Source organism: Ursus americanus, chromosome 2 (genome assembly GCF_024610735.1).
Source record: "Ursus americanus isolate L20-20 chromosome 2, mUrsAme1.1.p, whole genome shotgun sequence".
Classification (NCBI taxonomy): Eukaryota; Metazoa; Chordata; class Mammalia; order Carnivora; family Ursidae; genus Ursus; species Ursus americanus.
Window position 1 is genome coordinate 22,056,434 of NC_142128.1, and position 22,394 is coordinate 22,078,827.

Sequence of the window (22,394 nt, forward strand, 5' to 3'; positions counted from 1 at the left end):
ATTTCTCCACATCCTCTTCCAACATTTGTTATCATTCACTAAAAAAAAAAAAAATCATTCTAGCCATCCTAGTGGGGGTGAAGGGACATCTTATTCTAGTTTTATTTGCATTTTCCTGACAGCCAATGATGTTGCCCATCTTTTCACGTGCTCTTGGCCAATATAGCCACTATATGGCCAATATATCTTTAGAAAAATATCTATTCAGGTGCTTTGATCATATTTTAATTGGGTTGTGTTTTTATTATTAGGTGGTACGAATTATTTATATATTCCATGGAAGTCCTCTAGTGGATATAGGATTTGCAAAAATATTCAATTCTGAGGCTATCTTTTTACCTCCTTTAAAGCACAAAAGTTTTTAATTTTGATGCTGCCCAATTTGTCTGTTTCTTTGATTGCTCATGCTTTGGTGTCATCTCTAAGAATCCACTGCATAATCCAAGGTCATAAAGATTTATTCCTTTGATTTATTCTAAGGGTTTTATAATTTTACCTCTTCTATTTAGGTCTTTGATCCAATTTGAATTAATTTTTTAAAAGTTTTATTTATTTAAGTAATCTCTACACCCAATGTGGGGCTCAAACTCACAACCCAGAGATCATGAGTCACACACTCCTCCAACTGAGCCAGTCAGGTGCCCCTAGTTTGAATTAATTTTTGTCAGCGGGGTGAGGTTCAAATTCATTCTTTGGCATGTGGATACCCACTTGTCCCAACAGCAAGACTATTCTTTTCCCCCATTTAATTGTCTTGTCATCCTTAGTGGTTTTAAAAAAATATTACTCAAATTAAGGGGCGCTTGAGGGGCTCATTCAGTTAAGGGTCCGACTCTTGATTTCAGCTCAGGTCATGATCTCAGGGTTGTGAGATCAAGCCCCATGTCAAGCTCTCAGCTGGCTGTGGAGCCTGCTTACAATTCTCTCTCTCCCTCTGCTCTTCCCCACCCCCTCTCTCAAAAAAAAGAAAAAGAAAAAAAATATTACTCAAATTAAAGAAAACCTAATGGAAAGGTATACCATGTTCATGGGTCATAAGACTCAATATTGTTAAGATGTCAACCCTAAATTAATCTCTGGAATTGATTCAATCCTAATCAAAATACCATCGACTTTCTGCAGAAATTGACAAGCTGATTCTCCAGTTTATATGAAAAAGCAAAAGAACTACGATAGGGAAAAAAACCCAGTTTTGAAAAGGAAGAACAAAGTTGAAGGGCATACACTATCTGATATCAAGACGTAGCATAAAGTACAATAATCAGAACAGTGTGATATTGGTGTCATGATGGACATCTTGATCAATGGAATAGAAGAGAGAGTAAGGACATAGATTTACAGAGTGCCAAGCTGACTCAATGCAGAAAGGATTGTCTTTTCAACAAGAGATGCTGGAGTGAATGGAGGTCCATGTAAGAAAAAGTGAACCTCAACTCCTACCCCACATCATACAAAAATTAACTTGAAATGGATCAGAGACCTCAACACGAGAGCTAAAACTATAAAACATCCAAAGTGTAGGAGAAAATCTGTGCAATCTTAGGGTAGGCAAAGCTCTTTTAGATAGGACACTGACATCATGAATCATGAAAGAAAAAAAAAACCCTGTAAGTTGTATTTTATTAAAACAGTAAAATAATCTGCTCTTCAAAACACACTGTTAAAAAAACGAAAGAGCAGGACTCTAGGAGAAAACACTTGAAGTAGTATGTCTGACAAAGAATTTGTACGCAGAATAAAGAATTCTTAACAACGAATAAGAAGACAAACAACCTAACAAAGTAATGCACAAAACATTTGAAAAGACGCTTCGTACAAGAAGATACATGAATGGCCCATAAGCACATGCAAAGATGGTTAACATAATTAGTCATGGGGAAATGTAAATCAAAACCGCAGGGAGACCCCATTTCCCACCCCCTAGAAGGACGGACAATTCCCAGTGTTAGCGAGAACATGGAGCCATTTAGACCTCTCCTCCCCAACTGGTTGGGATGCAAAATGGTACAGTTCGGCAGTTTCTCAGAAAGCTAAATGGACATTTATCGTATGACCCACCAATTTCACTTTTAATCATCCAAGAGAATGTAAACACGTTCACACAAAGACTTGCACATATTTATTCATAGCAGGCTTATTCATTAATAACCCCAAACTGGAAAGAAGTCAAACAGCCACCGGCAGGTGAATAAATAAATTGTGGCACATCCATACAATGGGATACTAGTCACCAGTAAAAAGGAACTGACTATTGATCCATACACCAACACGGGTGGATAGAAAAAAAGGAAATATGCTGAGTTTAAAAAGCACGACATAGAAGAGTACATACCATCTGATTCCATTTTTATGAAGCCCTAGAAAAGACATACTAATCTCTAGGGACAGAAAGCAGATCGGTGATTCCTGGGTCTGGGGTAAATACTGGATTGACTAGAAAAGCACACAAGCGAACTTTTGGGAATTGAAACTATTCTCTGTCCTGGGTGAGAAGGTGGTGAGTTGGATGTATACATTTGTAAAAACTCACCAAACATTGCTTTTTTTTCAAACACTATGTATATATATATTTAAAGATTTTATTTATTTATTTGACAGAGAGAGAAAGAGAGCACAAGCAGGGGGAGCGGCAGGCAGAGGGAGAAGCAGACTCCCCGCTGAGCAAGAAGCCTGATATGGGACTTGATCCCAGGACCCCGGGATCATGACCTGAGCAGAAGGCAGATGCTTAACTGACTGAGCCACCCAGGTGTCCCTCAAACACTATATTTAAAATGGAGGTGAGGTACTGTATATAACATATTTAAAGTTCTAATGAAACACTTAAATCCATTGCTGTTTCACAATTATGAGAGTTCATATCTTAAAAAATCTAGATTTTTATGTTTTGAAAAATCACAAATATCTGACTGTTGTCCCCATGTGGCAACATTTTACCCGAACTGAATAGTGGCAGCCCTTCCCTCCTTAAGATGGAGCATGTGCTTCCTGGCCCACCCCATATCCCCCCCCCCATTCTCTATTTTCTTTTCCTCAGCTCATCTTTACTCATTTTTAAAATTCCCTGCTTTGGCTTATGTGGACATCTGACTTTATGACCCCTGTAAATTGTAGGTCAGATGCTCTTATTAAAATCCCCTGCACTTATTTTTTGCAGTAAAACCTCAATTATCCAAGGTTATCAGGGAATAAGAGTTCTGGGTAGCTGGATTTTCATAGTTAATTGCAGGTTGGCCTGAAAATGGATTTGACTCTGGTTATTGAAATCTTTCATGTTTCTGCCTCCACTAGGGCAGGCAGCCCCAGAACATGACTGACTCATTGTTCTTGAACACCTGGCCAGGATCGGAGTCATGGATGGGGTTCAATGTACCGGGCTGGAGACGGTGAAAAGGGTCTTTTAGGGGAGCAGTTGGAATCTCTCCAGGGGCCAGGACATACCCTGGGCATCGTTTCTATTTATAAATGCAAATATTAGGTGCATTCCAGGCGCCCAGATTTTGGTCTCTAAATACCATTCCGACGAAAAGGAACCAGGGCTTCTGGGAGAAATGGCTGATGGCAGTTTTGGTGCAGCAAACGTACAGGCTGAGCCTGGGATATTTTATACCAGAAAGCAAAGGAAGGTCTCAGAGACTACTGGGGTCAGTCAAAAGGACTCCTTGAAGGGGTCCTTACTGGCAAAGATGGGAGAATTTGAGCACCTTCTAAAAAATGCAATTAATTGAAACATATTAAATGCATAAAAATCCATGAGTTCATTACAACACTGGAAAAGGGGGAAGGTAAGTAGAACATTAATGTTATTAATAAATAAGAGTCAGGGTGCCTGGCTGGCTCAGTCGGTAAAGTGTCTGCCTTTGGCTCAGGTCATGATCTCAGGGTTGTGGGCTCGAGCCCTGTGTCAGGCTTCATGCTCAGCAGGGAGTCTGTTTGTCCTTCTGCTCCTCCCCCTGCTCACACACTCTCTCAAATAAGTAAAATCTTAAAATAAATGAATAAACAAGAGTCACTAATACGTGGGTCCCATTCAGGTTGTTTTACCTGTATTGGGGGCCCTAGCAGCTATGATGTTCCATAAGCTCCTTAATTTACTGCAAGAATCTGCAAATTTCAGCTCAAAATCTAGCCCAAGGCCCGTTTTTATATGGAACCTGAGGCTAAGAATGGTTTTTATGTTTCTGAAGAGTTGTTAAAAAAAAAAAAAGACTATATATAGGGCCAGCAAAACGTAAACTATTAACTAGTAGGCCCTTTACAGAAAAAGTTTATTGGCACCTGATTTACTGTGTCCTATATGTTTGTATTAAGTAGAAAGACATCCTTAAAACAGGCTCCATATAAGTATCTGTAAGTTTGATTTTATTTCTCCCCCCACTTGTTAATTCAGTATTTCCCGAACATCAGCCATTTGCATCCCACCCTCACACTGTTTGCTAACTTGCTGGAGCACTAGGATCATTATTCACTTAACGTATAACATCACCCGAACTCACTTTTTTTTGCTTAAAAACATTCAGCCTTGTCCTAAGCAATACTATGAGTCCACTGCAATGCCGTATTTGTGAAATAAGTTTGATGTGTTAGCTGTATCTTCCTAATACCTATTAAAATAATTTCGCTCTTTAAAAAAGAGTCCCTCTCAAAAGAGGAACTTAAAATCATCTTGCATATCACCCTTTAGAAAATTCTCTGTGGTTTTCTACCTGGCTGAAGGATTTTGTCGTATATCCTCATGCCCTCCTTTTAAGTGTGTTGGGACAGGCATAATTATGCCCATTTCACAGAGAGGGTAACTAGAGCCAGAGGGACTTACGCACCGTCAAAGCCAGTCAGAGGCAGAGCTGGATACAGAAACCAGGTCACCTGGCTTCCAGCCACTTCTACCGACAGGGTTGATGGGACACCTGACTTCTTGCCCCCGCTCTGGCAGGTGCTGAGGAAGTTTGCAACGTAGCAGGGGGGCCGGCCGCCTCCTCCATGAGTACATATGCACCCCATTTGCCCTAGGCTACGGCACACCGACATCTAGGGGTCCTCCCATAAAATCACACCAGCGTGACTGATGGAGGGGATAAGAAAGTGGCCCCTCCAGGAGAGGAGACACAATGGTCTTATTTGAGCTGATCAGAGACAGAGAATACTCCCAAGGTGTATCGTTAAGTGAGAAAGAGAGGGCAGAACAGTAGATAAAGCCTATGTGCATTTGTGTTAAAAAAAAAAAAAAAAGGGAAATAGAAGTGTAGAGACATTTACTGGGGTGGACATAGCCTATGCTGGAGAGGCTACAGAAGAAAGCAGTAACATGAATTGCCTTCAAGAAGGGGAACTGGGTGGCGGGGGCGGGGGGGCACAGGAAGGGAAAGGAGGCTTTTGAAATCAGAGTTACTCCTTCTGCATCTTTTGTATTTTGGATCGCGTCAATGTTTCACCTGTTTGTTTATTCAGTCCATAAATATTTACTAAGCCCCTACTGTGTGCTCAGCACTGTTCTAGCAATAAACAACGAGTAAAGAAATCAATTAATCCCTGCCTCTATACAGCCTACGTGCCCAGAGGGACAGAACCAAAAAAATTAAAAAGAGCAATTACATTTGAGAATTTATGCTGATTAGAGTTCGGTCAAAAAAATTCTGTATGGCAGCATTAGATACACAGAGATTAAAGTGTTTTGTAACACCAGGTGTATCAGCCAAGCTTTGGGGAAAAGCACACCTTTGCATGTCACTGGGGTTGGAGCTGGTGTAGTCATTTGGAGAGTATTTGGTAGTCTCTAGAACATTTAAAATGTGACAGCCGGGACCCAGTGGTTCTACTCTTGGTGCATGCAGGTGTGCATGCCTGCAATGTGTGGGTATGCGTGTGCTCATGCGTGCGTGCGCGCGCGCGCGTGTGTGTGTGTACGTGCGTGCTCACTGTAATGATAGTGCTTGCAACCCTGTAATCCCCCCAAACTGGAAACGACCCCCTGGGCCCAGTGACAGGCTGCTGGGGAGTGGGTGGGGTGCAAACCCTTGGGTCGCTGCTCCACATTGTGGGGTGGCATCTGGGGGTGACACGGGGGCAGGTTGGTAGGTATCCCGTAGTTTCACTCTGTGATGGGGTGATGGATTCCACAGGGCAGGGAGCACCCTCAAAGGGCAGTGAGGAATCCCCATTGACGGCACAGATAAGCGCATCCCACAGCCCTGGGGAGGCCAGCAAACGCTGGATGTTAAGGACCCAGAAGTGACTTAGATTCCCATCAGGGGGTGGATGGCATAGGGTTTGACCTATGTTAGGGCAGTCAGACCCCAGCTAGGGCCTGGTTCTGCTGTCTCTCAAGGGAGGGCCTCGATCCATGACAATAATTAGGTTGGCCCTCGAAGTCTTAATTTTCTCATCTGTAAAATGGGGATAACAGTACCCGTGCCTACTAGGTTGTTGTCAGAATTCAATGAGATAATGCGTGGGAAGTACATGTGCTTGGCACATAGTGAGTCTTGAAACATGGTGACTGTAATTACTATCGTTATCATTGTTGTTTTAAGGAGCAGAATTATTATTGCTGTCCTGGGTTGCTAGGCCTGTCATTTGTAGAGAAATGGCCCACTGGAGAAGTGGCACTCAGACGGCTTCTTGCGGGCCTGGGTCCTTCCCTGGCAGGGAAACCCCACGGTCCCCAGATTTCTAGTGGTCCCCACAGTCTCCAACGGCTGGCAAGTGGCTTTCCAGACAACTTCTGTAACAGCTGCACCTACATCCAGCCTGGCCAGCCATGTACACAGCCACTGACGAGGCCACGTTCCACACTTGTCCCATATGAAGGAAGATCCAGGGGGCTGGGGGCCCCTCCTCTGGACCAGAGCCCTCCCTACCTCAGCAGGCGCCTTGGCCCTGGCATGCCTCCCTGCATGATGGTGGGGAACCTCAGGATCATAAACATTTCTGCTCTGCTGACTTTGGCCTTGTGGGTTTCCCCATAAATCCCTTTGCTTAACCCAGACCTTGTGGTGGTGTAGATTCATTCCAACCCTCCACAGAGCCAGTGCCTGCCCTCAAGGATGCAGGCGGAGAGGCCGAACCTGGACCTGGAATACAGCATCCCTTCCTGCTTGCTAATTCTGAGCCACCTTGGGAAAGAATGGCTGCGGCTCCCTGTGGAAGGCCGGCTGCGTCAAACTGGGGGACAGGGGACCCCACCCCATGCAGTTTCCTCCCCACACCTTCCGGGATGTGTGTCCTGCAGATGACACTCTCCCTGTGTCCCCAAGCAAAATGAAACCATCTTTCCTGAAGAGACCAATTAGGACATGAACCTTGTGCTCTGGGGTGTTAGGAAAGGAGAGGAGCCCAGTGGGCCGATGTTGCAGGCACTGAACACAGCCCAAGAGAGCTCAGAACAGAGCAGTGACCCTGGATGGAAGCCAGCGTTGGGGAGTGGGCAAAGCGTGTGGGGCAAGGGCCTGCCACCTTCTCCACCCTAACCCTATGCCAGCCTCCATCCTGTCTACCCGCCAGCTCCGAGTGGCCTTGCTGTGCCAGTCTGGCTGGTCCTGGGATGAAAGATGAGTCATGGCGTCAGATAAGCACTTCGAGCTGCTGCTGGTACAGAACACGGGCCACGCCTTGCAAGGAGCAGAGTCCTTAGAAAACCTGGTCTGGTCTCCAGACCCGAAGCCATCACTGAGGTCCTCCCTGCACCCCTCACCCCCATCAGCTCTGTGGAGGCCTAGGGCGCCAGAGACCCCACCGCTCAGAGCTCACACACCATACACCCGTGCCTCTTAGGCACCACACAGAAACCAATCACAGCCTCCAAAAGAAAGAGGCATTTGGGAGGAAATGCTTTGTCCACACTCATGGTGGTAACAAGGCATCCAGGGCCCCAAGAACGGCTGCTTACACCTGCTTTCCTCCCCAACCATCAGTGAACCTGGGATGATTGTACAGGCTGCTGGCTCAGGACATAGGTGCTGGAGCCAAGCTTTGGGTTTGAGTCCAGCTGCACTGTGCAAACTTGGGCAAGCTACATGGCATGTCTGTGCCTCCCTTTTCTCGTCTGAATACTGGGGACAGTATGACACCTACCTCCAAGGGTGCCTAGAACCATGCCTGGTTCACAGCAACTTAAATGCACCAGCTCTTACAAGCTTCTATTCTTTCAAGGGCCCATGCAACTGAAAAAAATATGATTGCTTTCCAAATATGGGAAGAAAATGGCAGCCATTAAGTAAATGTATGCCCTGTGATGCCAACCACACAAACGGCATTCCACTTTTCATGGTGATATGCAAATGATATGGGAACTCATATTTTTGATGGTGAAAGTTATAAAGGTCACAGAGGAAAATGGCCCCAAGGATGAGGAACCTTGAACTTCAGTACATCCTGAGGGCACAGACCAGTCCTGGAGACCTTCTTCCTGGTGACCATCTGTCACCCACTTCCCAAGAGTCCCCTTTAGCAGCTCCAGCCAAGAGCTTAGAGTCAAAAGCCTAGAAACATTCCTTTTTTTTTTTTTTAAAGACTCCCACATACATAAATAAGATCGTCAACAATGGTCGGGAGACCCCTGGGACCCCTTCACATGGCAACGTGATAATGCGAAGTCCAAAGAAATCTCCAATACACAGATCCATTTAAAAATCTCACTTCCAAAAGAAACGCTCGACTTATAGTGCGGATGACAAAACCATCAGAGGCAGTTACCATGAGGTTGCAGGACAGGACTTCCATGTTCCAAAGTGACCAGACCAGACTAGCTTGCGGGTTTTAGGGACTCGGATGATGCGTCTGTGCTGACTATTTGTTTCCAGTACCTTCCAGGTTCTCGATCCAGCTTACACTGGAGGAATCAAAAAGCTCTGAAAAGCTGTCTCTGAAGACAGAAGGCTCTAGCAGCAAAGGCAGGTCAAGAACTGGACCTGAGGAAGGCTGGCTGGCTCTCTGTTCCCAGGAAGAACTCCTCAAAGCACAAGGGCTCAAGCGTTGAGTGCCGCCTTTGTACCTGGGCACCATCTTTCTTAGCATTGACTCACTCTTGTTTTTACTTAAACACTTACTTTAGCTTTGTCCTAAGCCAGAGTGTCCACAAAATCACAGGTCTGATGTCACTAATTATATATGTTTTCTAATACACCTCAACATAAACAATTACTGCTGAGATGAAAGATGTTCGTGGGCACACCATCTGAAAACCATCTCCACACGCCACACTGCACAGGGAGGCGGACTCAGCAAGGCTCTTCCTTTGCCTGGAAACTCACCAGATTAGATAAAATACCTCACAGTTTGCAACTCAAAGACAGCCCCCCAGCTGTGGTGCAAGGCGTTGGGTGTTCTTACAAAACCCGTTCTGTAGGTTTCTCCTACAAGGTCTCTATCCCAGAAGAAGCTTGACACTTGTCCTGCCGTTCCAACCAGAAGACCATAAACTCTAAGACAGTAGATGGGGGAGCCCAATGCAGGACTCGATCCCAGGACCTGGGATCCTGGGATCCTAGGATCATGACCTGAGCTGAAGGCAGACCCTTAACGGACTGAGCCACCCACGCGCCCCCTTGAATGGCCTTTTAAAGGAGAAACAAGCATTCATCTGGCCTTTGGCCAATATGCTAAATCTTGGAGGACCTGCTGATCCTCCTTTGTCATTTCCTTGCTCACCTGGTGACCTGGTGCCACAGGTGGGCTTCAAAGGGGATTACCCTTTGTAATGACAAAACTCTCACTGCCTGGCTTCTCTGTGTGGACACAGATGCCCACAGCAAGGAAACCTAAATGTACAACAGAGCAGAAGGATGGAACAGACTACCGTACAGGCACGCAATGAAAGACTAGAGAGCTGTTAAGGATGGTTAATTATGGTAACTATGTGTACAGGAAAAAAAAGTTTGGATAAGATTAACCAAAATGTTTTCAGTGATTATGTTTGGGTGGAAGGAGCCCGGGTTATTAAAAAAGAATGTTTTTAGTTTAATCTGCTTTGCAATGTTTTTATAATGAACATATATTGCTTGTATAATAAATGAGAACATGATTTTTTTTTTGTAGCAACATGGGAAAAGGCTTGTGAGAGAATGTTACTTGATAAAGGCGACATGATAACTACAGATCTTTCTTGACTTACACTGGGGATACGTCTTGATAAGCCCGTGGTAAGTTGAAAATATTCTAAGTCAAAAATTCATTTAATACACTTCGGGGGGCCTGGGTGGTTCAGTGGGTTAAGTGTCTGCCTTCAGCTAGGGTCGTGACCTCGGGGTCCTGGGACTGAGCCCCATGTTGGTCTCCGTGCTCAGTGGAGAGCCTGCCTCTCCCTCTCCCTCTGGCCCCAACAGCCGCTCGTGCTCGCTCTCTCTCGTGCTGTTTCTCTCTCTCTCAAATAAATAAATACATAAAATCTTTAAAAAAAATAAAGCAAAACAAAAAGGTTTAAAAAAATGCATTTCATACTCCTAACCTCCTGAATATCACAGTCCAGCCTAGCCTGCCTTACTGGTACTCGGAACACCTACATGAGCCTGCAATTCGGCAAAGCCGTTTAACACAGAGCCTGGTTTATGACAAAGTGTTGAATATCTCGTGTACTTGATTGGATACCATGCTGAAATTGAGAAACAGGCTGGTCGTGGGGGTGTAGATGGTTGAAGCATATTGACTCTTTGCTCTCGGGATCTCGTGGTTGACGGGAAGCTGCGGCTACCGCCCCGGCCCAGCCCCACGAGAGACCATCGCACTGCGGATCACCAGCCCGGCACAAGGTCCACACTCAAAATTCCAAGTACGGGTTCTACCGAATGTGTCTGACTCTTGCACCCTTGTGAAGGTGAAAAATGAGAAGCCGGACCCTTGTGTATGTGGAAAGATCGATTGTCAGGAAAAGTGGTAATTAGGGCATTGGGAATTAGGGAAGGTTTTTTTTTTTTTTTTTTTTCTTTTTTTAATGTGGGCTTCCTAGAATGTAGATGGAACTCTAGGAGAGGGGGATTCTGGATTGGTTGGGATCACTGCAGGCTTGCTAGGAAGTTCAGATTGGATGTACACTTGAGCTTATGTTCTAATATTTGTAACTTCTCCAAAATTGTTTCTTATAGTTTTTTTTTTTTTAATTCAAGAATATTGAATAAACCCCCAAAGGGGGGGCTGTTCTGTCCATTAGGAAAATCTGCCCAGGGTCTCTGGCAGCCTGACCCTTTCTTCCCCAAGTTCTACAGGAAGACCTTTCCTTTCCTCCTGGGGAGGGGGTGAGCGAAAGATGGGTTTTAGAGGAGGTGGCAGCCTCAGAACCTGCATATCCTGGATGGCTCCTGTCTTCCAAACTCTTGTTGACAGAGTCTTAATGCTATGTTTGCTTTCCTTATTGCTGAGGACTTGGCTACACCAGCCTTTATCCTGTACGATCACAGTTACATGAGAAAACACCTCTCCCACCAGGCCGGCTGCCAGGAGCTGTGTCACCTCGTCCCAAGGGGTGGATGACTTGGGGGTGCCAATGGTGAGGCCACGAGCCCACAGCCCCGCCCCTCCACAGCCAAGCCGGTGGCCACTTGCCCGGGGTGGGTGGTGTGTGTTGACAGCTGGCAGGGAAGAATGTGGTCAGTTTCATGTGCTCCCTACTTCTCTCCCTGCCAAGGCTGGAGGCAACTTGGAGTGGGCAGTCCCCGCCCAGCCCTGGAAGGTGCTAGGGGTGCGGGGAGTAGAGGTGGAGGTGGGGGTTCCTTATTCCACTGGGAATAAAATGCAGTGTTCCCAACTATAGTCCCCAAAGTAATGTCAATATGATAATATTTTGAGGCTCACATAGTAGGTCCTGCTCTATAGCTGCTCTCTCTCGTTCCCTTTGGGACACATAAATTATTCTATTATTATCAAAAGGGTGGGCTTTGGAGTGAGCCTGCCATGGACTTGGGTGGTGTCTTGGACACATCCTATCACCTCTCTGAGCCTCTGTTGTCTCATCTGTAAATGGGGCCAGCGGCAGTGTTGCCTTCACTGGGCTTTTTTTTCCGTGGGGATTACGAGATTAATGCTGGTAAAGCCCTTGGTATGGTGTTGACTAAATGTTGGCTATTATGAGGGGAAAGAAAGATGAAAACGTGGGGTTGGCTGCTAAGGTTACATTCTTATTTGCGAGGCTGCTTTAGAAAGAACAGGGGCTAGAAGGGGAGTTTCCCTCGCTTGGTAAATGAATGATTCCATTTTGGGACCGCACTTCCTGGAGGCTCAGCTGTCTGTGTCCCATTCCTGTCAGAAACTGTCAAGGGCTCCAGGTGTCTGTGCAAGGAGGGCTAAACTCTCCGCCGGCTTTGACGATGACTTACGATATGGCCCCGACCTACATGTCTCCTTTTATTCCCCTTGCTTCCCTTTTATTCCCCTCGCTTCCCTCCAGCATGGGGTCATTAAGAGCCTGGGTTTGAATCCCAGCTCTGTCACTTTCTTGCTGCGGGACCCTGTAGCACTGACTTCTCTCTGTGCCCTGACTGTCCCAACTGTAAAACAATCAGAGACTAGTACTACATCATTGGGTTTGGCGTGCAGATTAAATCATAAAAATGAGGGGCGCCTGTGTGGCTCGGTTAAGTCTGCCTTTGGCTCAGCTCATGATCCCAGGGTCCAGGGATCAAGCCCCACACTGGGCTCTCTGCTCAGTCGGGAGCCTTCTTCTCCCTCTGCCTGCCCCCCTCTCTCTCTGTGTCAAATAAATAAATAAAATCTCAAAAAAAATTTTTTAAATTAAAAATCTCATTAGTAATTCTAAATACAGATGACATGTTCATGTTGACAATACTTGGAATATATGGGCTTGATAAAATATAGAAATTAATTTCACCTGTGTCTTTTTTCTTTTTTAAAAAAGTATGGCTCTCAGAAAATTTTTAAGTTGTTTATGTAGCTCAGATTTTGTGGCTTGTGTTATATTTATACTGGACAGCACCCACCTGGAACCGTGGCCGCACACAGGAGGCACTTAAATAGGAAATGAATGTAAAAATGAATACAGTTGCTGCCAAATGGGTGCTTTTTTTGTTTGTTTGAGCATAAGCAAGGTTCTGTCTGCCAGGCTGCAGGAAAATGGGAGGGAGACAGTGGCAGAACGGTTTACATAACTAAATGATCACAACTAACATCTACTATTATGTTGATGATAGCAGCTCCCCTTGGTTGAGCACCTAACGTGTGCCAGGAATGGTCACTGGACTTTACCCACACCTTCTCCTGTAATCCTCAAGTCAGTCCTGCAAGGAATCGCAGCATCCTTAGCACAGCCAACTGCCCCAGGTTGCCGGGCTGGTGAGTGGAGAGCTGGAGTTTGCACAGCGGCTGTCTGAGGCTCCCCAGTGCACCTGCCCTCTGCAGGGGCCACTCTGGGTGCTGTCCTGTCCTATGGGACTTGAAGGCTCTGCGTGGGCCTGACAGCAGGCAGGGGTTTCTGGCTCCTGGAGGCAAAGAGCTCCTGCAGTCAGTGAGTCCCTGTTCTCGAGGGTCCAGGAAGCGAGTGAAATAATTCATAATCTCTCATCCTCTTAAGCTCACCCATCCAGATCTGGCTGCCTGCCCTCTCAAGTTCAAGGACTTCAGGGAACTGGCCCTGGCCTGGGTGGTCATTCTCGTTCAAGGCAGTCGTGGCGGATGGCACTGGGCCCAGCCTGACCAGAGAGAGGGCCCTGCCCATGTCCCTGAAGCAACAGCAGCCACAGCCTGTGGCTAGAGGCCTGGAGCTAAAGGCCTGGGCCCACCCAATACCCCATATCTGGGGCTCCGATCTGCTTGAGCAGGGCTCCCCCTCCCGTGGTATCTAATTCAAGACCTCCCTGAAGGCGGCCTTTGTGGTAAGATGCACAGATCAGAACGCCTTGGAATGGGGAAGAGGTTTGCAACACATGGACAGAAAGTTCTCCCGTCTCCAGGTCCCCCACTATGTCTTTAAATAGTGGGTTTGAACTTGAGGAAGCCACTTGGGTCTGGTCAACGAGACAATTGACTAAAGAAGTCAGCAAAGACCTTATTCCCTTGGCAAAAGCTGAGTGTCAAGGAGTCTGACCTCAGAGGGAACAAACATCCGGCCATCGGGGGGACCTCGGAGTACCCTCACCCCAGGTGAGAACCAATGGGTCACCACACAGTGCACAGCTGAGAACAATGGCTCCTAGAGTCTGGTCCCAGACCAGGGGCGGCCGAATCACCTGGGAACTGGTTAGAAAGGCAAGTCGTCACGCCCCACCCCAGACCTCCTGAATCAGAATCTCTGGGTTTGATCAGCCGCCCAGGAGACTCTGGGCCATGCTGAAGTCTGAGACTGGAGGCCTTCAGCCTCCTACTCAAAGTACAGCGCCAGGACCCCCGATCAGCATTCTCCAGCAGCTTGTTAGAGATGAACATTCCAGCCCCACTTGCTGTACCGGATCAGAATCTGCACTTGCCAAGACCCCAGGGCACGTGCGTGCGTGTTAAAATTTGAGACGCGCTGGCCAGAGTCCCCCACCGGTAAGCCAAGGAATCTCATGCTCAAATGCTTTCAGGGGCCAAGCAGGTGACGCCCCAAAAAATGAAGTCACATCAGATCCAGCTGATTATTGCCATTGGGAAATGTGAGCTCAGGAGGCCCAGATCTTCCCATTTTCCAAGAGCGTCTGGAAACCCAGATGCCTAAGTGAAACTGCCTAATTTAAAAATTACTGTGTGGGTTACACAGCCTGAGACCCATGGTGCGCCAGCGTGCAAACGTGCTCACAGGCCTCCCAGGCATGGCACAGGGCGCACACACAGTAGGGACTCAAGAAGGGCTGGGACAGAGGTTCTCAAACGTGGCTGCATAACAGAATCACCTGTAGATCTTTGAGACACGCTGACACCTGATTCCCATCCCCAGACTGCCTGAGAGCCTTGGTCTGGGGCATGAGCCCAGCGCTCTTAAAAAGCTCCCCAAGTAATTCCAGTGTGCAGCAAGAGTTAGGGAATGGTCAGGCTGCAGCAGTAAAGGGCCAGGCAGTACTAGCTCAAGCTCTCACGGTCTGTCACAATTACCCCGCGCAGCCACGATAATGCAAAAGCAGCCAGAGGTAAGAGGAAACGGTTGAGTGCGGCTGTGTTTCGACACCACTTTATTTATGAATGCTGCACTTTCAATTTCATTTAATTTGCACGTTGATAGAATATTACTTTTCTCTTGATTTTTTTCTTTTTTAAAGATTTTATTTATTTGAGAGAGAGAGCATGCATAAGTAGGGGGAGGAATGGAGGGAGAGAGACAAGCAGACTCCCTGCTGAGCACGGACCCTAATGTGGGGCGCGATCCCACGACCCCGAGATCATGACCTGAGCCGAAATCAGGAGATAGCCACTTAACCGACTGAGCCACCCAGGTGCCCCTCTCTTGGTTTTTTCAACCACAAAAAAACCATTCTTAGGTCACGGGCTGCACAGAGACAGATGGTGGGCCGAGCCAGGTCTTGGGACCATAGTTGGCTGACCCCTGGGCTAGAGGAATGAATGGAGGGCATGAAGGCCGGGAGTGCAGGCCTTCTCCTTCCCGGCATTTTCCCACACGATCTCCCCGACGACACAATCTCTGCAACCTTAGGAGCACTTGATTATGAAAAGGTGGTGTTGACAAGGCCCAGTCAAGTATTGGCTTGGTCTGGCTCTGGGCCACAGACTTCAGATCGGGCCCCCAATCCTTCATCACCCTGGCAGGATTTCAGGGAGCTGCCTTCCAATGGGCGACTCCAAGCCCCACCCCCCGGCTGGTGCCATCACTGAGTTTTAACATGTAGTGACCAACTTAACTGCATGGCAGGCACCGTGCGGAGAGCTTGGCCCACGTCATCTTGTGTCCTCACAGCAGCTCTGTGCCAGAGAACTAGTACATGCCTATGTATGTTATTAGACACCCGTTTTTTATTTTTTTTATATATCTGTTTTTTAGATGAGGAGACTGAGGCACAGAGAAGTCAGATGATTCACCCAAAGTCACACAGTGAGAGTAGCAGAGCAGAACTGAACCCATGTCTGTCTGACTCCAGAGCCTGCTTTCATAACCACTTTGCTTTACGGGCTCCCAATAATCTATGTTAAGGACAATCAATAACCATCACCATCGGGGCGCCTGGGTGGCACAGCGGTTGAGCATCTGCCTTCTGCTCAGGGCGTGATCCCAGCGTTATGGGATCGAGCCCCACATCAGGCTCCTCTGCTATGAGCCTGCTTCTTCCTCTCCCACTCCCCCTGCTTGTGTTCCCTCTCCCACTGGCTGTCTCTATCTCTGTCGAATAAATAAATAAAATCTTTTAAAAAGAAATAACCATCACCATCACCAGTCACCACAATGCCTGACACAATCGTATCAAGGACAAGCCTTAGGCAGCACATGTGGTCTCTCTGTATCTCAAATGGCATCTAGATACCACTCAATCTTCTCTGCCTTGAATTGCAGCCAGACCTGGGGCACCCAAGAGAGATTCTGCACCCTCTCCAGGAAGAAGGAGGCTCAGAGAGCTGCCCCCAGACAGCTGTGCAGGTTGTGTACTGCACAACTCTAGGTGGCATCAATCATAGTGTAGTCTACGTGAATGATACCCATGGAGTTGTGGAGCACACAGCCCACATAGCTGTTCACAGCAGCCTTGGAAATGCTCACGGTTGCTTGGCACAGGACTGACCTTGGATGCTCACTATTACTGCAGTCTAGAACTACATCTTCAAAAAGGGATTAGGGCCCAGCAGGATATGCCACCATGGATGGTAGGGGCCAGGCTGGCAGCTTTGGGGAAGGCTTTGGGTCAGAAGCAGGAAGTGGCTGGTTCCTCCTAGGACCTCCTTTCTCCATTCTCCTCCAGTTCTGCCTCCAGGTTGCCCTGAGCTGGCCCTCCACTGCCCGTTCTCACGCTGGGTAGCACCTGCCCCTCACCATCCAGGGCTGCTGGGAACTCCTAGCCAAACACTCAAGCTCTCTCCTTACCAGAGTGTTTCCCGATGTTTGCTTTGCTTTTATGATCTGAGCCAGGACCTGTGCCAAGGCTTACCTGCACCAGCTCATGTGACATTCATCACAACCCCATGAGGCAGGAACTGTGATCACCCTCGTTTTACAGACAAGGACTCTGAGGTTCAGAGAGGTTAGATATCTGGCTCAAAGTCACACAACTAGGTGTCAGAACTAGGAATCAAATTTGGGTCTTTCAGACTTTGGAGCCCAAACTCTTAACCGTCTTTCTAGGAGATGGATATGTCATGTCTTCTGGGTCTGTTTCCCCATCTGCATATTGGGCCTTGGGTCTGCGAAGCCATGCGGGTGACCATGATGTTGCTGCTGGTGATGATGGGGATGATGATGATGGTAATGAAGGTGATGTTGATGGTCATGAAGGTGTTGAAGGTGATGATGGGGATGATGATGAAGGTGATGATGGGGATGATGGGGATGATGATGATGGAGATGATGGTGATGAAGGTGATGGTGACAGTGATGAAGGTGATAATGGTGGCAGGGATGACGATGAAGGAGGTGATGACAGTGATAACAATGGTGACGGCAATGATATACTTACTGGATAGTGGTACTGTGCAGATTAAATGAGCTAAGTCAGGCCAAACGTGGCTCGCTGTACCTGTCCTATGTCAGCACTCTATGAGTGCTGGGTCAGCTGAGCTCCCCGTGCCCTGAATCCACAAAGTAGGGTCCACTGCACTGGAGTTTATGAAGTGAGCATCTTCCTCCTCAAATACTAGGTGAAAGGCATGAATCAAAGACAAGAAAGGGGGAAAGGGCCCTTGGCCCCCTTTCTCCAGCTAAGTCTTCATTTCCTGCAAACCTCTAAAATCCAGCGTGCTGTTCTGGGCCTTGGGCCCAAGCTTTGGAACTGAGTCATTGGGACATAGGCCCAGCCCCTGGGCAGGAGGAAGCCAGGACTCCAGGGAAATTTAGAGGCTATGAATTGGGTGCCCAGGAAGGTAAGGGGCTGCTTCTCCAAGAGTCAAAGCCACACGCAAGCTAGGCTCTGGGCGGCCCCTCTCTGCTGGGAGGGATTTGAATCCTTACCCGCACGGTGACCCAGGGTAGTTCCTGGGAAGCAAACAGCTGAAACCTTACACTTGGCTGCAGGTGAGCCAAGGGCTTCAAGAACCAAGTCATGGAGTAAAAATTTCCACTCCTCCTCCGCACCCACTTCTCAAATAACACCTGGAAGCCCAGGAGAGGCAGGATAGGGAAAGCGGAGTGGGCTCTGTGGTCAGATCGTTTGTTTCGGTTTGAATCCCAGCCCCACCATTTGCTAGTTCTGTGTGACCTTGGGCAAGTTACTTAACCTCTCTGAGCCCATTTTCTTATCTGCAAAATACAGACAACGATACATCCTGTTTCACTGGATTGTGGCAAAGATAGAATGAGATCATGCAGTGAGAGACCTGGTGTCTCCAGGGGTCAAATGGGAAGAAGATGTGTACCTACCCTTTATGGCTGCTCAAAGAATTCTGTGAAATAATGCATGAGCCTGGCATGGAATGTACACATGTTGGAAGAGAAACTGAAGCCAGTTCATCCCCGTGTGTAAGGCAAGCAAAGCAACATGGTTCCTGGATGGAGTGGCAACACCTCGAGGGAACAACAAGCTCTGGAGAGCTGTCTGACTTTGGGGAGCGGTCTTTAGGCTGGGGTGTTCAGCCAACTAGATCATAAGATCGACAAGAAGTTGGCCCCACCCGTCGAGCCAATGGTGGGCCCCAGTGGGAGTTCGGGAGTCCGCACGAGGATGGAGAGGGAGTCTCAGAGGAGGGTCCTGGGAGCTGGGAGATGTAGCTTGCTCAGCACTGTAGGTCCAATGCCTGGCCCGCCGCGGCAGTGGCAAAGCAGTAAAGAAAACAGACAAAACCTTGCGCTCTAGGAGTTTAAATCCCTGTGGATGAATGTAGTAGCATTCAGGAAACACTCCCTAAATGCTGGGAGATGTTGTTCTCCCACTGCCCCCCAACCACCACGCTACTCCTCCAGGTTCTGCCCTCTGTATGTGTGTTGGGGGGAGACCTGCTCACCAGGCCCAGCATCCCGGGGCCAGGCTGCCACCCATGTCATCTAGCGTCAGAGGCGTCAGACCAGCTTCTGTTCCAACAGCCTGCGAGTTGCAACGAACCAGTCTGCTCTCCACTTGAACATCACCCCTCCCTGGATACACACAGCCAGGCCCAGTTCTGATCTTTCAACTTTCCCTGAGTTCTCCAGCTGAAGGTGCTCCTCCTGGCCTCTCAGGGCTGGCCTCTCCTCCCACAGCCCCACCCTCCTCCACTCTCGAAGCCCCGCAGAATGGTGCAGCCTTTCTGGAGTTCACTGGAGCAGTGAGAAGGGTGAGGCGGGTGACGGGGGGACCCGAAGGCCCTGAGCTAAGGTGCTGTGCACTTAGCTTACAGAGAGCCCTCACGGGAGCTGCTACTGTCCCCAGTCCACAGGCCAGTACTGGGGCTCAGGGGCTAAGTATCAAGCTCAAGGTCACACACAGCCCAGCTCCAATGCCAAACTGTCTGACTTCCAAACTCAACCCTTAAACAAACTGCCTCTCGAGGACTCTGGGTAAACCTCAGTGGTCACGCTTCGAGGACCTTTGAGGACAGGAACTGTCTCCCCAAACAGCCTGGCGTAAACCAGGACTCCTCTGGCCCAGTACACGGCCCCTCCTTCCGTTAGGGAGCACCTCCCATGTGCCAAGCTCCCCCATGCCCCATCTCTAAAGCCTTGAAAGGCAGCCTTCGGGCCCACAGACGCAGACCGCAAAGGTTCTTTGTGGTCTCTCTCACCAAACTAAACAAAGCCCTCATCCAGCTCCTCAGTGCAGCACAGACCATGAGGAGGGACAAAGGTGATCCTACCTGGGGTGGGGAGTGGTGCCTTTCAACCAGGAAAATCAACAAACGCCACACGGAGACAGAGGTGAGAGACCCACAGTGGAATTTCAGGAATCAGCCTGCAGAGGGCGGGGGAGCTGGTCTGGGGAGGTTGTCTTGTAGCCCCAATGTCCGCAGAGCCAGATGCTGCAGGAGGGTGCACCAGACTTCCCTGATCTTAGTCTTCCTTCCAGACCTGGGCTCAGGAATGAGCTCCCTGGCACATCAGGAGGAAGCAAGGCTGCCTGGGTTGTTCCAGAAGTCTGCAAGGAAAGGGCTCTGTTTGTTGCAGGGGCACCAGAGGCGCCCGACTCCCCAGCCCCCACAATCCTTATTATCATCTCCAGTTTCCAGTTGAGAAAACTGAAGCACAGAGAGGTTAAGTAACTTGCCTGAGATCACACAGTGGAGAAGCACAGAGCCGGGATTCTGCTCTCTGGAGGTTAGCAGGCCCAGGCTAAGAATCACTGCATCTTTTGTGTATTCCCACCAGCTAAGAAGATTTCTTCTGCATTTATATTTTGTAATTTACCTTATGGAAGCACAGGATTTTTTAGCTTTGCAAATACAAAGCAAAATAAAAATATGGATGATGCTTTTACACACTCCTTAGACACTGTCCCCATCTGAACCTGCTGGTCTTGATATTTGGTCCAGTGGCTGATTCTAGCCTCCCTATTCTCCCCATCCTGACCTCCTATGATAGTCCCTGAGATGAAGAACAAGCACTTTGTGTGGACAAAGTCATTTAATCCTTGCAGGATTCCTGTGAACCATGACTCCTGGACAGCCCCATTTGCAGGTGGAAAACTCAGGCTCAGAGAAGTACACACACTTGATTATTCACAGCTCAGAAGTGGTGGAACCACGGACTAGAACCCAAGCAATCTGATATCAAAGCCCTGACTTATTTTTTTTTTGAGTCATCTATAAATTTTTCTATTGGGGCAAACTACACAACATAAAATTTGCCATTTTAATCATTTTCTCTTAAGTTTTTATTTATTTAAGTAATCTCTACACCCAACGTGGGGCTTGAACTCAAGACCCCGAGATCAAGAGTCACACGCTCTTCTGACTGAGCCACCCAGGTGCCCCTGCCATTTTAACCACTTTTAAGTGTACATTTCAGTGGCATTAAGTAGGTTGCTGTCAGGCAACCGTCACCACTATCCATCTCCAGAACTTTTGCACCATCCCAGACCCAATGAAACACTAGCGCCCACTCCCCCTGCCCCTCAGCCCTGGTAACCTCTAATCTGTCTCCAAATACTTAGAATTTGCCTCTTCTAAGTATCTTATGTACGTGCAATCATACAATACTTGCTCTTTTGTGATCAAAGACCCTACTTTTAAAAACAGTAATTCATTTTTTATTTGGAAACATACAGAATTTGGGGAGTGGTCAAAAAGGGAGTTCACCTTCTCTCTAATGTTATGCTTGTTTTAAATAAGGATGAAGAAGACCTGTGTGGCTGGAGTTTATCGCTCTAATATAATGGAAGTTTGGGGGGAAAACTAAAGAGTACCAAATGTATGCAATGAAAAGTTACGTCTTGCTTCCCTCCCCAAAGTCTACCACTATCACAGGCTTCCCAAGTGTCCCCAGGGTTTAATGCGCATATACAAATACCTACATATATATGCTTATCTTGTCCTTTTGTAAAGGGACTCTATGTACAGAGATGGTAGAATACTATATACTGTTCCATATCCTGCATTTTCCTTTTCACAATATATCTGGGAGATGATTCCACATCCATTCATAAAGAGCTACTGCTTTCTTCTGAATGGCTACATCATATTCTCTTTCTTGTGTGGTGTTCCCACTGATGGGTGTTTACTTTCCAATTGTTTCCTCTTACGCACAACACTCACGATCTTTGTTCTAACATGCGGTGCCCAACGCGAAGATATCCACTGGGTAAATTCCTGCAGGTGAAATCGCAGAGCCCTGGGGTATGGGCCTATTCAGTATCGACAGTTTTCCTAACTCCCCCCACCGAGGGTGCCCCAATTTGTGCTCCCACCGACAGAACTGAAGCGTGCTGGTTACCCACACCCCCATTTCCAACACCGAGTATTTCCCAGGGATCTGGCAGGTGGAAAACAGAATCAGGGTGGTCTGGCTCTGCAGTTCTTTTTTTTTGAACACTGGTTGAGCACCTTCTCATCTGTTTGAATTTATGCTTCTTTTTACGTACTTTCTTTTATGTGAACAGCCAAATCATATCCTTTACTCTTCTTTTTTTCATTTTTGGATGGGGTGCTTGGTCTTTGATTTGCAAGAGCTCTTTATCCAGGAAATTAACTCTTTGCCATAGAAAGGACAGATATTTTTTTTAACTAATTTGATATGTAGGCTTATGGGTGCTTTTGGTTTGGGTCATACAGGAAATACTAATTTTTTTTTTAAGATTTTATTTATTTATTTTGACAGAGAAAGAGACAGCCAGCGAGAGAGGGAACACAAGCAGGGGGAGTGGGAGAGGAAGAAGCAGGCTCAAAGCGGAGGAGCCTGATGTGGGGCTCGATCCCAT

General features: G+C 47.6%; 1 protein-coding gene across 2 annotated transcripts in view; it reads right to left on the reverse strand.

Moving 5' to 3' along the window:
- SCNN1B (sodium channel epithelial 1 subunit beta) overlaps nucleotides 1-22,394 on the reverse strand; it is a 53,536-nt gene that overhangs the window by 25,872 nt on the left and 5,270 nt on the right. The window contains exon 2 of one of the 2 annotated variants that reach the window (XM_045776419.2): nucleotides 19,840-20,117. The exons of the other annotated variant lie outside the window; for it this stretch is intronic. The gene's annotated coding sequence lies outside the window, so the exon portion shown is untranslated. The remainder of the gene's footprint in view (nucleotides 1-19,839; nucleotides 20,118-22,394) is intronic. 2 annotated transcript variants of the gene reach the window in all.